We start from the raw sequence: 15,555 nt of genomic DNA, 5'->3' as shown, positions 1-15,555 counted from the left end.
CCCCCTTTATACTGAAATATCTTTAATCAATCAATAAGCATTTATTAAGGACCTACTTTGTCTCTGATTTATAACCGATCTAATGTGCATTTAAGACAGCATCACTACAACATACAGCATCACTCATGACAATATTTTTTAACCTAGCAAAATTTAGCACTAATATTTTCTGAAGCATCACATTAGAAGGAACCAGACTCAAGAAAACCACTAGACACAGGAATACTAACATCTCCTATTTGGGAAAGCTTCCTTTCTTGAATTAAAACTTTATACTGATTCCCTCAGAACATCAACAATCTGTCACATAAAGAAAAGTACTTAATCATTTGTTTGGTCTTTTGTTATCTCTCTCTCTTTCTGTCTGTCTGTCTGTCTGTCTGTCTGTCTCTCTCTCTCTCTCTCTCTCTCTCTCTCTGTCTCTCTCTCTCTCCCTCTCGATATAATATATATATATATATATACACACACATACACACACACACATACACACATTTAGATAGATAGATAGATAGATATAGATAGATAGACAGATAGATATAGTAGCTTTCCTTCCCCATCCTTACAGTCCCAAGAGAAAGTTTAATTTATATTAAGCTTAGAAATATTCTAAAATCCATTGGCTCTTTTTTTGGCCTAGAAACAACAGAAGGAAATGACAAAGAAATACACAGCATTCACAAAGATAAGAGAATATGCCTGAGGAAATAGGTGGGCCTAAAAACAAAGATGTATATGCTATGCCAAGTAACCCTGCTCAAGAAAGCACCATATTCAATTCTTAGCAAGAGGCTTTGTTCAGAAATAGCTACTGAATGTTCAAAACATTTTTATTATCTGTCTTTCATATATTTTGGTATATTATTATAAATTAATAATTTCCAATAAACAGAAGTTTAAAAAATTACTTATTTGTCCTTAAAATAAAAATTAACTAGAAATATTTAAAATACTTGTGATAGCAATCTTGTAAAAAAAAATCCACTAAGTACTCTACCTGGCCCATGGAATTTCATAGGTAATATTCATGTTGATCATCTTTATACTTTTAGCCTATATTTTGAGTGAGAAGGCATTTCAGTGATCACAGAGCCAACCTCCTACTCAGATGAGGAAATTGGGATCCAAAGAATTAATAGTCACACAGGTGACAAATAGAAGCCCAAGGATTCAAATCTTAATCCTTTGACTTTACACCCAGTGTTTTTTTCCCACTGTTTTCTACCACATTTCAAACTAGAGTTCCTTCACAAACTTAAGATTAGTTGAGGTTTCAGTGCTAAGCTAAGTCCAGAACCTAATTTTCCTCCTTTATTTCTGTTAAATTCTTGATTTATGAATTGCTCTCTCCTCACAGCATACACCCAATATCTCTACAATTCAACTCTACACAAACAGAAATACAATCATTCTAGTTGAAAATATGAATTAAGTTAAATTTCTTTAGATTTAGGAACAGGCTAGAACCAGCAGGCAATAAATGGCAATCAGCATCACTGGAGGAAATAGCCATATGTATGTGATCACAGATCCATTTGAGTATTTCATGACTATATGCATATGTCCAATAATTAGTCAATTTTACATGTTTAACAATTTCTCTTAAATGTGAAGCCTAAGGAATCTTATTGTTTCAAACATCAGCACAAATGCTAAATCTCATATGCAATCCATTAAATATTCCAACTTTTTTTCCCCTTTTAATTTGTGATCTAGAGTTTCTGTTGGAAGAAAAAAAGAAAATTCAAACCTGACTTCAATTCATTCATCACAGAAGCACCTTCTACAAAAGTATTTGAAGTGTCCAATTTATTATATATATTTACAATATGCTTTGAGTATGACAATTCTTTTCTTGGGGAAATATTCAAGACATATGTAATGGAGTTCAAATTCAGGACAGCACTTTAGTTGCTAAGTAGTCTAACAATACTGTCAACTCTTAATTATTCAGAAATGACTTGGAGTTTCCACTGCACCACAATACAGATATGGTCAAGTGAGGAACATGGTCAGAGCTGTCACAGAATTAGATGTGGTTTGTGTTTATGTGCATAAGTATAAATCTCTACTCTAATGCAGTCTGTATTAAGGATTCAAATAATTAATTTTTTTTTAATTATCTAAACCTTTCTTTCATCCACTGGAACAGGAATGATAAAAGGACATACTTTCAAACAAATCATTATCAGTACATTCAAGACCTTAGGTATATAGTCATTTGGATGTTCTTCTCAAATTGCACATTATGGCTCCTAACCAATACAATTTCAAGGGTCAACAATCATTGTTTAAAATCTCTCAAGAAAGACCATAAGTAGATTAAATACACAAATATATTCTTTTTACAATATCTAAGTTGAATTGATTTAACAATGTACCTACTACCTATGGCTTCCAAACGCAGGTTTTATTGTTTGTTTTTTTTATATTACATGCTCAAATGGTTAAGTTCCTCTTCTTACCTCCAAGGTTTCTTTTTTCCCCCCTTCATTTATCAAACCTAGTGATTTTCTTCCAAAAGACATATGAATCAGAGGCAGAAAACAAGACATTCCAGATCCACCCCCTTCTCTTTCTCACTAATGACATCATTAAGCCTGTCTATTTATAATTTCACCATCTGAACTCACAACCCACACGGATCACTGGATTTGTACAGTTGTTAATCCTGACAGTGTCTGATTAAAGTAATTAAAGTAAGCAGGAGTAACTTATGTCTGCTTTTGCTAATTCTGAAATTAAATATTTAGATAACCATTAAAACTAAATTTTATTTCTTTTATATTGCTATAACAAACTGATTTAAAATGTAGTTTCAGAATACGTCACAAGGCTATACTTTTACAGATACATTGACCATTGCTGTTTTGGCCCCGCCCTATCAGGTTTTCATTATCTTCCCACTTCTAAAGAAACCTCTTCTTTTTGCTAAATACTAGTCAGCTATGCAATAATGAATACTTAGATCAGTGCTCCAAGAGCTGAATTCCCTGGAAATCTGGTGTTCCCCACAATATGAAAATGGATTCCATGAGAAAAAATGCCAAATTTCACCAAAAATACCAATATTTTCTCTATTTGTCTCCTTTCTTCTTGAGGTGCAAGAACCTCCAATCGAAATAAACTGAGGTTTTAACTAAGGCAATCTTTTCAGTACCCACAACTATTTCACTCAAATAACATTAGCATCTAGGAAGGCATTTATTTTCACTATAATTTCAGGTTTCATCTGACATTTATATCAAACCGGGCATATACTTAAGAGGTAGCATTGGTATGATTTGTAATAGAATGGAATCTCTACTATACAACACTGCATAAATAGAAATACCATAATGCTAACTGGAGAGACAAGTCATGTTATGTGTTCTTCAGATTCAGCCAGTTAGCAAAGTAGGATGTATCATTCTCAGTGAAGTTCTGAAATCAAGGGCAAGGCAAGGCAAACGTTTTATTGCCTGTTCCCCTATACAAAGTGATCTCCTGAAACTATGCTTAATGCTTATCTGCTCCAATCAAAAGCTATTCATGTTTTTAAAAATATTAAAGGACCTCTGAATAAATTCTGCTTTTAAAATGTATTTAGGAGAATAACTTAGGGTACTATGTCTTAATGAAAGCAAGGTAAGATAGAAAGAGAGCTGAAGTAAGTCCAAGGTTGCCAGACCATCTTCACCATCGTCCAGTCAATGATGCCGGATATGTTACTAAACTCCTATAAATCTCAGTTTCTTCGTCTGAGACATATGGATAACAGGAGCACAATGCTCCCTGTCAGAGGGTTCTTACAATGATAAGCAGCTCCTTCCAATTCCAAAATTATTCTAATAAGTCTTAAAATTCTATGAAATGCATAAAAGTTAAAAGCACACTTTAAGTGGAAAAGTTCCAAACAAGAGTACTGTATTTATAAACATTGTTGCTGCCCTTTATACAGAGCTGTACCATGGCTATACCTCTGAAAGCTTCTTAAAATAGTTTCTGAAAGAAGTCTGATAACATTAGTTCCATTTGGGGGGGAGGAGGTTGTTGGTTTTGGATATAATTCAGAAGACAAGGAGGACATTTAGAAATAGTCTTTTACCCTCCCCAACAATACAAATGAAGTTTGGGCAGTGCATGACTTTTCTATGTCATAAAGGAACAATGGGTAACAAACAATTCAGTCTCAAACATATTAATTCAAAGAGGTGGAGATTCTTCCTCTTTCTTTCTGCTACTGTAAGAATGTTAACCAAAAATAAAGGAGATTACATAGAACCTCCTTAAATACCAAAAACACAATAGCAGATTTTTCTAGTTTTTTTTTCCTAGAGTAGAACTAATAATAACAATGTGCAAATTTCCCCTGTGATTTAAAATTCTCCATTTAAAAACATACATACTAGGAAGAAAATAAAAAACAAATTATGAAATGATACTTTATAAATCTTATTAACTATAAATATATCTATCTATATACATATATATTATTCTATATATATACTTACAGTATTACCTTAAAGCCTTCATAAAAAAGGTATCATTCACTTGGACACTCCCTGCATCTGAGACTGCAAGACCAACTGCCTGCTTCTGTTAACACTCATGATAAACAGTAGCATAAGTAAGTACCAGGCACTTCCTGACACTAGCAAATATCTTTTTTTTTAAAGGAATTTACTGATCTCACAAAATTCTTCTTGGAAGTAGTACTTTCACAGCATTTTTTTTAAAAAGGTAAAGTATTTCCTATAGTAATCCTTAAAAAAAACACTTCTTCCAGATAGATTATTTGAATTGCATAGAAGACATAATTTTATTGCTTCTATGGTCTTATTCTACTTCACGTATGCTTCTAGAATATCAGTTTGTATACCTTTATAATTCTAACATCTACCCAGAAAATGGAATTTTTAAAATAAGTACCAGAAAATGTATACAGCATTTAAGATTAATTACATGCCATAGGGAGAAAATATTCTAAAAATTAATTGGATTGTAATAAAAGAATAGATACCGGTTTAAATTATGACTCTTTTTGCTACCTTTATAACTTCCAGCAAGTCACTTTACCTTTTAGGGCCTCAGTTTTCTTATTTGTCAAATGAAATTGTTGAAACCAAATAGGCATACCTTACAAGAAAGCACTCTATTTAAAGCTTGAAAAAAAATAAAGGAAATAGGATCAATTGTTGACATTTTTAAAAAAGCCAAGAACAAAAATCCTTTCTGTTTTAACTGTTATTTTGTAGCCTCTATCTTCAAGCAAAAAGCAGAAGCAGAATGATGTAGTATAGTGCTTCTCTAAGTTTTTTGATCTCAGGATACATTTATACTCTTAATTAATGAGGATCTCAAAGAGTTTTTATGTGGATTATATATGTTAATTTTTACTGTATTAGAAATTAAAATGGATACATCTTAAAATATGTATATGATAAACTCATTGTGAAAAATAACTTTTCTAAAACAACAAAATTTAGTGAGAAGAGATATATTTACATATTTCTGCAAATCTCTTTGATGTCTGACTTAATACCTGAACAGCTGGATTCTTATATTCTTATATCTGCTTTTGCATTTAATGTTTCAATGTATTTGGTTGGAATGTATAAAGAAAATCCTGTCTTACACCGATATACAGTTGCAAAAGAAAGAAGTATTTTAAGAATCAAATATATTCTTAGTATTATTATGAAATTAGTTTTGATTTCAGGGAACCCCAGGGAGTCCAGAGACCACTCTTTGAGAACCACTGGTACAACAGAGGGCCAGATTTGGCTTATGATGAATATTTGAGGTATAATGGTGGTCAAGTCACTTAAACTTCCAGTGCCCCAGGGCAATATTCTAAGACTACAAATTGACAGACAGTTGCCTATCTCCACTGGTAAAGGAAGTTCCCTTCCTGAAGCACAGCACAGTGCGTGGCACATAGTAGGTGCTTAATAAATGTTTACAGACCAACTTTAACTCCTTATATAAATGAAATTAAAAGTCCATACTGTTACCCCACCTCAGCCCAAACCCTCACTCCCAAAATCTACTAAGTAGTTAGGACCCAACCAGTTTCTTCCATAATCGTAGTACTGCAACCCTCATTGCAACAGAATAAGGCTAGATCCAGAGCTAACATCCCATGGGTACACCTCATTGCCTTCTCAGCTCTGGATAAATATTAAATCAAGCAGTATCAAATCTACAGAGTTGGCCTTTACAGGAAATGCTGATGGAATGTAACTGGCACAAATATTATGACTACTGGTACAACAATTCCAACCAGAAGAGAAACCAAGTCAAAAATCCCAATAAATACAGCACTATTTTAACCACAGGTACACTCCAGAACACACTCATTCATACTGATACTTTATAAAATATGCATTTTTCTCTACCAGTAAAAGGATATTTGCTTTCATATAGCTACAGTCTGGGTGAAAATAAGAACTCTTGCTAAGCAATATAAAACATGTTCAGTTTGTTTTTGATGATCTTATTTCTTATGAAGGTCACATTTTCCATTGACATAAAGGTTTTAAATATTCAGCTAATGTCTTCTAAGCACAATAGGGTGAGAGTGGGGGGGGGCCGGCTGAGCACGAATCTCTGGTTACTCCATAGATCCATAGCCTGAATTATCATCCAAATTAAAGTATTAAGAGTTAATAGATAGACAGCTACAAAGATGGAAAAAGTGTTTATATATATGTATGTATATATAAAATTGGTTTTCCTGTAACTTACTTATTGAATTGAAAATTAAATAATAAGCCTTTTTAATATTAATAGGATGTTATAGGTTTATTGGATGAAGATATCATATCACAAAGACCATTCCAGAGAGGAATACAGATTAACTCCAGATATTAAAAAAAAATACTAGAAACAATGCAAATTGCTAACTAGTGTTTTAAGTAGCTTTACTCCACACAAAAATACCACGAACAAAGAACAAAAATTTGTCATCACTTGACAGTTCTAAAGGATAGCTTAAATAGGAATCAAATAGTGACACAGAAGTAAAAATATTCACTATCTCTCTCATTTCTCTCTTCAACAGGACTTCACTGCATTAATTGGCTGGGCAAAACTTTACACACTACTATATTTTCCAATCTTCTGTTTTCCCATAGGATTAAGAATCAGAATGTCTTTTTTTTCCTCTTTAGCTTGAGGAACAATGTTTGATGATCTCTCTTCCAATACTGGGAGTTACTACCATTCATATCTGTACAATTGACTCCCCCTTAAAAGAAAAATCAAGATGTATTCTACAGAGATTTGAATCAAACTTAATAAAAACAGGATTTTTTCTTAATAGCTCTTAATGAGCTGATCCACCCTATCTGTGCCACTTCCCAGAGGCACATAGCCTATTACATTACTGCTTTGCACAACCTCACACACACATGTTCAGACAGGTGTGTTTGGTTAGAGGAGGAAAAAGATCTCATATGAACCCTCTATACAACCAAGGTTCTTCACTCTCCTAATTAAAGACTGAGAGAGGTTAGCACTCTCCTTTAGATCTTTCCAAACTAGATATGGTCCCAATGTTTCCTTCTAGGATGAAGAATTATATTTGAAGAGAGAGAAGATGAGCTAGAGAATTAGGAAGGGAAAGGAGAAAATAAAAGATCTATCAGCAGGACACATAAGTTGGGCCACACCTTAATTGCTCCCCAGGTGAATTTTTATTTAGTATTTGAGGTACAGAAGTATGAAGGCTTGTTTGATGCCTTTATAAATTAAAAGGTAAAATAATTAAAAGCCCTTCACTCCTGGTTACTTCTAATCTTTTTCTGTTTTTATTTTCATGGCAGGTTACTTTTTTAAGAATCTAGTATATTACTCCACCCTTCTTTCTACTTCAAGATTTCTCAGTCAACAACAGTCAACAAGGATTTATGATGCACTTATTATATGCCAGGCACCATGCTAAGCACCAGAAATAAAAATGCAGAATACATTCTAATGAGAGAAGGCAATACATGAAAAGGGAGCAGAAAAAAGAGGGAGAAGGAAAGAAAGTCTAGACTAGTGATATGGTAGAGAAAGTCCTGTAGGTCATTAGTGCAGCTTGGACAGTGAGCAAGATCCAACATTTCTCTAGTTACTAAACCTCTCTGAAAGCTGTTTCTACAAAATACCAAAAGAGCAGGGAAATTCAGCAAGGAAAAATTTGAATGTACCAGTTCATTCAACTGGGTTTCAATTAATCAAAAATAATCTATCCTTCAATTCTACGTCAAGACAGCCTTAAAGACAAAACGTCTTTTGAATGTGGACTTTGTGAAGTCCAAGGCTTGCAGGTGGCTGAAAACAGAATGATGAGGTATATATGAAGCACCTGAATCTTATTTTCATTGTCCTTTCCCTTAGGAATTCATTCAACCACTTTATTGAGATTCAATAACTTGTGGACAGTGAGTATTCCTTATTAATTCTGCCACAAACATTCTATTTGAATTCTGTCTTAAGACATGTTTTTAAGCTTCTGGGCTTATTTATAAAGCAATTGATAGAATGTACATGGGGCAATGTTTCCAATGACTTGGGGATATTATGTGCTTAGTATGAGTGGGCAGGAGAGGGCAAACAGACACTGGACATGCTGTGTTTCCAAAGGAGACATGCTGTCGCCTTGTGAGGTTTCTGGACAAGCTATTAATATTCTGAGTCAATAATTTGCTCTCCCATTTACTCCACCTGGAGAACAGAACACCCTTTAAAAATAATTTTGCCTTCAAATTGCACATTTATTCCTGGATATTTCTTGCTCAGCTTTGGGAAAAGAAAATGAAAAGCTTTAAGATTTCTGCAGCAAAAAGGAATATTTTCCCCCCTGTTGTGGTATTCTGGATTAAGTAATCTGTTATTAATAATGAAGGAAAAACCCACACAATAACTCAAAACCCAACATTTAAAAATATTATCCATCATAGCTGAAAGCTTTTCGTTTACATTTTGTATTTTTTTATTTTCACAGACTATAAAAGCAAGAAAAACCTTCAAGTAAGGTCTCATCTTGCAGTTAATGAATGATTAAATAAAGGCCTGAGAAAATATCTGGGTTTTTTTTACTTTACTGTTGCTTGTTTATAATTACCCTTATTTTACTGTTGCTTATTCATAATTCTATGCATTTTATTCACATTCCTGGTGAAAGTATTCATGTTTTAAATGGTAATCTAAGGATATTGCTAGTTTATCTGTGTGTGTATATAAAATATGCTTAAATTTCTTAATTCTTAATCTTACACTTAATAATTGAGTTATTAAAATAACATAATTAATTAATAATTCTTATGCTTATATTTGATATTCTAATGATTTCAACTTTTAAACAAAAAAAATCATCTGATGTACATTAGTCTAGCAAGATAAAGAAAAAAAAAGTTATTGCCACATGTACCCTTTTAACCGAGTAAAGAAAGTCTATTCTACTGTTCTGTGCCAACTACAATATGATTAGTAGTCCCTCTAATAAATCAATCATCTACCATTCATTAAGCACTTACTCTGTGTCTGGCACAGTGCTAAATTCTGGGGATAAATAAAGGGCAAAAACAGACTCTTCCCTCAAGAAGTTTACATTCTACTGAAGAATGATCGATAGATAGATAGGTAGAAATAGGTATTTACAAGAGACATAGACAAAGAAGTAATATCACTGGAGAAGGGATTAGCAGCTGGGAGGATATGGTAAATAGCAAAGGTCTTCTGTAAAAGATGGAGCTTTACAGCTGATAAGTGACTGGCACATAGTAAGCATTTAAATGTTTACTGACTGATTGGCAACCACGTATGGTCTAATAGATGAATTCTTCACAATAGTGTCTTTCGGCTATAGTCCAGAGACAGACTCCACCATCTGAGAAAGTCTGGCTAAATTCAAACATGAAAATCACTAGGTTTTCTGCAATGCAATGTGTTCCCCCCCCCCAATAATTCCTAAAAACTATTTACTAAGTTTTAAAGGATTTGTAACACTTCAGTGGAGAGCCAAACTCCTGCCTTTGGTCAGGTCTTGAATGTACTCCCATTTCAACTCTGCCTCTGAAAAACATTAGTTTCTTGAAAAAGTCAGCTTAAATGCCATCATCTAATGTGAGTCCTCCCATACACATCAGCTGCAGCGAGTGCCCTGCTCCAAGAATTTCATTTTTAATTTATTTATATGCGCACATGTTTTCTCTCCCTGTAGACTGTAAGTTCCTTGAGGGCACAGACTGTTTCATTTTTGGTTTTGTGTTTTTATTAACCTAGCATAGTTCCTGACATATAACAAGGGCTTTAAATAAATGCTTGCTGACCTAATGAGCAACCCACAAAAACAAAGACCCTCAAATCATCAGAGAAAGAGACTCTTTAGGAATACATTAAACTCAATTCAGAATGCATCTTGGCACCATGCATAGGTGCTTGGGGTACAGAGATACAACTGACCTCAAAGAATTTTTTCTGTGAGGAAGAGGTGAGATGCATGTATTTACATAATTAAAAACAAAGTAAATGTGGCAGGAGGTAAGAGCAGTTAACACCTGGGGAGAACAGGAATGAAGCAAGCAAAAGACGGTTACTAGCCTGACCTTTTTGAAGGGACCTAGGGATTATAAGAGTAAGAAGCAAGACAGAAGAGCACTCCAGAAATGAAAGACAGCTTGTAGGAAAGCATGAAGACAGGAGATAGAATGCTTTGTACCATCAGGAGAAAGTAGGAGAGCATGGATTTGAAAGTGCAAAGAGGAGTAGGCTAAGATAAATCTAGACATGTTGGAGGCATAACATGTTCAGTATCCTACAATATGAATTATCCTCTAAGACTACAGGTTCCCAGGACTCTACTCTTTCCTCTCACCCACCCAACCTCCACATCCAATCAGTTGTCAGACCTTGTCCATTCCACAAGAATATCTCATGTCTGTCCCTTACTCTCTACTTACACCACTGCATAGCCCAAGCTCTTTTATGCATTTTGCTTGAAGAATGAACTAGCCTCCTAACAGTTCTCTCTGCATCACTCTCTCTCGTCTAATATGTCTTCAACAGTAATACCAAATCAATATTCCTACAGCACAGATTTTACAAAGAGGTAAAGGTAGCTAAGTGGTACAGAAGATAAAGTACTGAACTTGGGAGCCAGGAAGACGTTAATTCAAATCATATTTCAGGCACTTAGCTGTGTGACCCTGGGGACAAGTAATTTAACTTTTTTTCTGCCTCTGTTTCCCCATTTCTAAAAGGAAATAATAACAGCACCTAAGAAGAGATAACATGCAAAGTATTTTGCAAACCTTAAAACACTATGTAAATGGGATGGGGGTGGGGAAGACAGACAGACAGTGAGAAGGAGGGAGAGGGGAGAGGGAAGAGGGATCGAGAGACACAACTTCAATCGTTGTGCATGAACTTTAAAGAGAAATGCCCTTTGAAATCTTGTTCTGGTCTATCCATCCCTGTCCCGGATTCCTGAAATGTTCTCCCTCCTCATCACTGCCTCTTTTTTTTTTTTGGTGAGGCAATCGGGGTCAAGTGACTTGCCCAGGGTCACACAGCTAGTGTCATGTGTCTAAAGCCAGATTTTAACTCAGGTCCTCTTGACTCCAAGGCCGGAGGTCTATCTAGTGCACCACCTAGCTGCTCCCATCACTGCCTCTTAAGAGCTCTACTTCACTTCAAGATTTAGAACAAGGGCCAGCATCTTCAAAATACCTTCAAGATGCTAAGATCCCCTCACTCATTGGTGCTTAGAGCTGAAGTTTCCACCTCGGACCTTGCATTGTCGCTCTCTCCCCTGTCCCCACCACCCCCAGGTAGCAGCACGACTGATTACAGAGACTTCACTATGTTTAGCCTGTGATCCTCACATGCTGCTTGCTATTCCCTAGGCCTTCTTTATGCCAAGCTACCAGGTGAAAGACCTTGCCCACCTCTAGAAACAATAATCAAACCTGTACCAAAATAGGAGCTCTTAAACCAGAGTGGGGGATGGGTGACATGGAAAGATTTTAGGGGGGCTGTGAATTTGGAGAGGAAACATATCTTTTTACCCGCTAACATCTAAATGTTAGATTTAACATTTCCTTCAATTCTGAATGTAGGCAGAAAATATTCTGAGGAGTCTATAGGCTTCACAAGACTGCCAGAGGGGTCCATATCTAAAGGATATGTCATTCACTATCCTCATGACTTCCTTGACAAAACACCCCTCATTGACCACCACTACCCCAATATAGTTTCTCTTTCCACTCACTAGAACACAAATTTCTTTGGAATAGAGCCTGGTTTTGTATTTGTCCTCCTAAGGCTTAGCACAATGCCTGTAACATAGTAAGTACTTAATAAATGCTTTTCATTCATTCATACATACATGCATCCTCTACCTTTTATGCCTATAGTAGAATGTAAGCTTCTTGAAGACAAGGGCCTTTAATTTTGAAAAGGCTGATTGTGTTTCTTCTGGTTGACATTTGAAAACAAGATTCTGGATTTTTAAAAATTTTTTTGCCCCATTTTCTTCTAATATATATCTTTGATAACCAGGAAGGTAGTTCAATCCTAAAATCTTATCTACTCTAATGAGAAATTGTCATCCTGTTCCATGCTTGAGGCCTGAGGAAGAATCTGGCTAAAACTTCTGCATGTCAAATAATGTCAACTTATCTTCACCAACCTACAGATCTGGAGATAAGAGAATTAGAGGCAGGATCTAGCTGGAGAAGTTAGAGAGAACTTCAACTAGGAGAACAATATAAGCACAATGATTACAATAATGTAAATGAAAATAACACTAAAAGAAAGCCAAACGAAAAGTAACTGTAATGACCAATCTTGGTTCACAGAGTAATAGTTCAAACAATCAATCGACATTTATTCTCAACTTTGCTCCAGGAACTGGGGATACAAGTACAAAAGTGAAAACCTAGGGTCCAGGCAGATCCGCAGATCAAGACAGAGTCCACAGAAGCCAGGGCAGGAAAAGAATATTGCAAAAGTGAAGGGAGTAGATGTTATAAAAGTTAGCATATGCATTTAAAGAAAGAAGTAGCCCCCAGGCAAAAATTATAAAAGAAAAAGGTTATTCTGGCAGCTACGGGTACTAAAGGCCCAAGAGAGGAAAAAAAAATATATATATATATATGTGCATCCTAAAATCTAATCTATTCTAATAAGAAGGGATTGTCTCTCATCCCTGTTTTTTGTTTTTGTTTTTTTTTTAAAGGCAATTGGGGTTAAGTGACTTGCTCAGGGTCACCCAGCTAGTAAGTGTCAAATGTTTGGTCTGAGGCCAGATTTCAACTCAGGGCCTCCTGACCCCAGGACCGGTCCCCTATTCACTGAGCCACCTAGCTGCCCCTGTACCATTCCTTTTGCTCTTAGGTCTCTCTATATCAATTTTATGTATCAATTTGGTCTTCCTAACAAAATTATGAACTTCCTATGGGCTGGACTTGATGAAGTCTGAGGTCCCTTTTGGCTTTAAATCCATTAAACTCTGAGAGCTGACTGTTGTTTACACTTTCTTCTCTAAATACTGTCTATGTTTGTCTATGATTGTGGCGCACTGCTCCCTACCTTTCCTCTTTGTATCTTCCCCCAACTTTCTGTTTTCTTCTACAGTGCCATCTCTTCTATCTTATATAATGAATGTTGTTTTTGAATCACAAATGGGCTTAAAAAAATCTGTTTATCTAACAGTCAAGCAATAAAAAAACTATCAGATTCAAAATGTTGACTATAGGAAATCAGGAGAATGATGCTTTGTATTATTTGAAAAGAAATTTGAATATTTTGAAAAGGTTGATTATTTTCCTTCATGTTTCTTCTGGTTGACATTTGAAATCAGAACCCTGGAGTTTAGGGGGTTTAGGGTTTTTTTGCCTCACTTTCTTTAATCTGATAATGGGGGGAGGGGGTTCAAAGATCCTAAAATCTAATCTATTCTAATAAGAAGGGATTGTCTCTCATCCCTAATGCAGTTGGCACAGTTAGCACTGGGAAGGGACTTTAGAGGTCATCCAGCTCAACCCTAACATTTTACAAATGAGTAAGTAGAAGCCAGAGAGAGGCTAAGTTACCTACTGATGTTACACAAGGAGTAAGTGGTGGAGTCAGAAATGGAGCTAATATCCTCTGATTCCAAAACTGGCCCTCCTTCCACTATGCTCTACTCCGCCTTCCCCTCTATTTTCTGATTAATCAGAATTGACTGTAGTTTACGCTTCCTTCTCTAAACACTGTCTAGGTTCATTTACCTACTCAGACACTCTATCAGTTTAACAGTAGAAGGACCAGTCATGTCAACTGATGGTTTTTTCCTTGAAATGGACCTCTTCATCCTATTTTCTTTCTATAAAGAATGCAGAAAAATGCACTGCACCAACTGATGCAACTTGGTTCACTTGAGGTAATCTTAAATTCCAATCCTAGTATTAACAATTCTGATCTTCAGGTTTCTCATTGTAAAAAAAAAAGCTGGACTACATGAAATACTAGGGTTCCTTTCAGTTCTAACAAAATGCGATTCCATGAAATGAGAGATATAAAAAAAAGTTTTAAAAAGAACAAAACAGAATACCCTCGCAGAGGGATACATTCTCAAGAGGTCTCTGTACTATACCCAAAATAAGGACTTCCAAAGAAGAAGGAAAAAAAAAGACCAAGGTTGGAGGGAATGGAAAGCAAAGTGGTGCAGAAGATAGAACACTGGGTCTAGAAGCCAGGAAGACAGAAGTTCAAATTCAGCCTTAGACACTTACTGGCTGTGCAGCGTTGGCCAAGTCACACAGCCTATTTTCATCATTTTCCTCATCTGTAAAATGGAGATAATAATAACAACACCTACCTACCAGGATTCTTGTGAGGATCAAATGAGGATAATATTGGTAATGTGCTTACACAGGGCCTGGCACATAGTATGTCCTATGTAAGTGCTAGCTATTATTAGTTTAATTAACAGGAAACTACACAAAATGACTTTCACACTAGTACAGAGCTTCAAGTCAGTGACAAAACAGCTAGCAGTAGTTGCTATGGTAAGCAAAAAAAAGAGCTTTCTCTGGTTGACTACATCAGCATGCATTCCCACTCCTTCAGAGTGTGTGTGTGTGTGTGTGTGTGTGTGTGTATTGGGAGGGGGGAATGGAAGGCGGCAGTGGTGGAGGAAGCCAGAGGATGGGGGGGGGGAAGGAGATTTGCTGACGTTTGAGCCAGAGAAAGAAAAAATGCCCTTTCACCTGAGCCACAGTCTTCCAAAGAAAAGAGAGTTACCCTAGGATGCTAATTCAGGGTTTATTAGTGGGCAAGAGTGACAGGTGACACCTCTCCTCTGACATGACAAGCTATAAGCCCATCAACAGAGTTATATTTTCAGTATTCTGGGTTGTTGGTTTCTAATGCAATAATATACCCAATGTACAGGACCATAACAAATATAAAAGTGTCAGGAAAATACATCAGGCTATATGAGAAAAGAATAATATCTGGAATATTTTAAGCCACAAATTGCAAATCTACAAAACCAGAATATTTTCTGTAAACTACTACTGAGGTTTTCTGTAACTCTGA

General features: G+C 35.7%; 1 protein-coding gene across 4 annotated transcripts in view; it reads right to left on the bottom strand.

Moving 5' to 3' along the window:
* COBLL1 (cordon-bleu WH2 repeat protein like 1) overlaps nucleotides 1–15,555 on the bottom strand; it is a 179,284-nt gene that overhangs the window by 89,557 nt on the left and 74,172 nt on the right. The window lies entirely within an intron of this gene.

Source organism: Phascolarctos cinereus, unplaced genomic scaffold, assembly GCF_003287225.1.
Source record: "Phascolarctos cinereus isolate Bilbo 61053 unplaced genomic scaffold, phaCin_HiC Scaffold_726;HRSCAF=1367, whole genome shotgun sequence".
Lineage (NCBI taxonomy): Eukaryota > Metazoa > Chordata > Mammalia > Diprotodontia > Phascolarctidae > Phascolarctos > Phascolarctos cinereus.
The sequence above is the reverse complement of the archived record's forward strand: the minus strand, read 5'-3'. Positions and strand labels throughout refer to the sequence as shown.